This window comes from Ammospiza nelsoni, chromosome 14, assembly GCF_027579445.1.
Source record: "Ammospiza nelsoni isolate bAmmNel1 chromosome 14, bAmmNel1.pri, whole genome shotgun sequence".
Classification (NCBI taxonomy): domain Eukaryota; kingdom Metazoa; phylum Chordata; class Aves; order Passeriformes; family Passerellidae; genus Ammospiza; species Ammospiza nelsoni.
Window position 1 is genome coordinate 10,861,447 of NC_080646.1, and position 3,094 is coordinate 10,864,540.

The following is a 3,094-nucleotide window of genomic DNA, read 5'->3' on the forward strand; positions in this document are numbered from 1 at the left end:
CTTCAGGAAACTCCGATGAAGACGAGAGGATGCAACGCGTCCCGTTTTCTGAAAATTGAGCGCAAAAGTGTTACACATCGTGTATGGCACCTTCCCGTTCCTCAGGCCCCGGGACGTCTGGGGATTCGAGCGCAGCAAGGAGCGCTGCAGCGATGCCGCCAGAGCGCCGCACGCCTGCGGCGGGGCAGAGCGCCCGCGGGACGGGCTGTGCAGCGCTCGAGCGGAGCCCGGTGCCCTCCCGGTGTCCCCGGTCCCTCCCGTTCCCGTCCCGGTCCCGCCGTACCCGCGGGGTCCCCGGGGCGCTGGGCCCGCGCGCCCCAGGCCGCGAGCGCCGCCAGCACCACCAGCGCCGCGCGCCGCCGCGCGCCCGCCCGCATCGCCCGGACTGCGCGCGCGGCAACGGCGCGAGCGGCTCCAGCGCGAGCGGCAGCAGCGCGAGCGGCGGCCCGGGCGCCAGCGTCACGTGGGGCCGCGCCCCCCCCCCCCCCCCCCCCCCCGCCCCTCAGCGGCTCGCCCCATCCCGCAGGGGTCCCACTGCCGCCTGCCCAGATTCCACCGCCCCATCCCGCAGGGGTCCCACTGCCGCCTGCCCAGATTCCACCGCCCCATCCCGCAGGGGTCCCACTGCCGCCTGCCCAGATTCCACCGCCCCATCCCGCAGGGGTCCCACTGCCGCCTGCCCAGATTCCACCGCCCCATCCCGCAGGGGTCCCACTGCCGCCTGCCCAGATTCCACCGCCCCATCCCGCAGGGGTCCCACTGCCGCCTGCCCAGATTCCACCGCCCCATCCCGCAGGGGTCCCACTGTCGCCTGCCCAGATTCCACCGCCCCTCAGCGACTCGCCCCATCCCGCAGGGGTCCCACTGCCGCCTGCCCAGATTCCACCGCCCCTCAGGGACTCGCCCCAACCCGCAGGGTCCCGCCGCCCCTCTCAGCGCTCCGCCGCTCGCCGCCGGCAGCGAGGGGCCCGGATTTGCGGGCAGCGCCTCCGAGCCGCGTCCCACAGGGAGCTGCGCTCCGGCCCTCGCCCCGTCCTGCCTCGTGTTTGGGGGAGAGCGAAGGTTCGGCCTTGGTGCAAGGTGCTGACCGCGATACCCAGGTGCTGTGTAATGTCTCGGGATGTAGAAGGTGAATTTAAGCTTACTCCTCAATACGTTTTTTCTGCTGTGACAATTTCTGTTTATTCCCACCGATTCCCAGGATGTCTGTGCCGGGCTGTGTGAGCAGCGGGCTCTCCCCTCACTGGGCAGATGGCCATGCCAGTTACGTGAATGGTTTGCATGACCGAAGCTGAGACCCACTCACAGTTCCTCCCTTCAGACCCAGTTCACTGAACTTCTTTGTCTGGTGACCTTCTCACAATGAAGTCATGTGTATAACCGAAGATTAAAGAGTAAAATGCAGTCTTTAAGCTTTGTAAAGTCATCACCCCTGCCCCTTCTGCAGTCACTGGTTTCTCAGGAAGGGAGTTGTTTCCCTTGTATCACTTGCAGACATGTCTCCAGAAACATTTGCAACCCCATGATGCCAAATGGAGTTTTGGGGTGTCTGTTTTATTATTTGTTTATTATATTTGTGAGCAAGAAGTGCACACAGAAACAGATCGGTTTGCTTCATTGCGTCTAATCCCTCTAAACTCCTCAGGTTCCTTCCATCCACGGTGTTTTGCTAATATGTGATCAACCCCACTCTACAATACAGGAAATAAGGTGACAAAGTGGGTATTTTCCTTTTTATATTTATAACATACATACAGTCACTATTATAGTATGAACAATGAAAAAAATGGCATGGAACAACAAACTCTGCAGCAATTGCTGTTGCCCATTTCTGATCCCTCTGTGGTCCAGACTGCTTTTTACTAGAGCAAGAATGATTTTAATAGATTTTTAGGGGTGTCAACAAACTTTCACAAATGATTCTGTGTGCTCTCTGAAAATCAGACTGCTGCAGAGAAGATGCTGCTTCTCCTGCTTTACAGAAAAAAATAGATCATTTTGGTCTGGAAAGATTTAGGGATTTTCTTCTGGATCCTACTGTCCACCAGAGACAACAGTACAAAATTCCCTGTCTAAATTACTGGTGGCTCTTTCCTTACACAAGCCAACAGAAAGGGTTTTGCTATCAAGTGGTCCTTGCCACTGCTTCTCTTCCTTGAAACATATATTGGCTTACTCTTAAAACTCCAGCACAGTTTTTTATTATCAACTGCTTCATTTCAAAGTAGTTGTTTTTTGCTGGTGAGCTTTTTCTTTAATTGCTTTAGAGTACTCACAAGCCTGCCTTTCTGATGGGAATGAGTTCCCTGGTACAGCAACGTGCTCACTGCACAGTTAGGAAATCTCAGTCATGTGATTTCAGGATTTGAAGGTTTTGCTCTGCTCTGCTTTTACTCTGTGTTCAAGCTCTAATTCCTTTCTATAGGCACTCCCTCTCCATGCATAGCTGAAGCAAAGCCAGAGCTTTGATTTTACTGAAGGCTTAATTCCACTTAGTTTGCTGAGAAGTTATTGAGTGAGGGTGCTGCACTCACACCCTCCTTGCCAAGAACACCCCTGGAGAGAGCAGCAAACAGAACAACCCCCCCTCAGTGTCCCAGCATGAGGAACCATGTGCTGCCTGTTCTGTGTGCTTGACCCAGCACAGAAACACAGCAGCCAGAGCAGGCTTTGGGCTCAGCATTGCTGGCTGCCAGCTCTGGGCTATTGCACTGTGACACAGCATTCTGTGAAGCTGAGGTCAGGCAAACATCAGTGCACATTTGATGTGTGCTTCTGCACTTTTTGGCTGTGTTAAGGTAAATTTCTACTCTCTGGTAGTAAAAATAATGAATAAATAAAATTTTCAAGGCTTATGAAGGAGAGAGATGGGTGACTGTTAGTGAGGTTGCTAACGCTGATGCTCCACCAGGGATGTGCTGGAGGCTGCTGTGGCTGCCTGAGCACAGGCCTCACAAAGGCAAGGGAGCATCAAACTACAGCAGCTGCAGCTCCTTTCCAGTGATCATAATCTGGTGTGAACTGGCTACGCTGCATCTGAGTGTCCCACACAGCTCAGGACAGGGAGTTGGTTTGCTGCCCAGCAAAGTAAAAG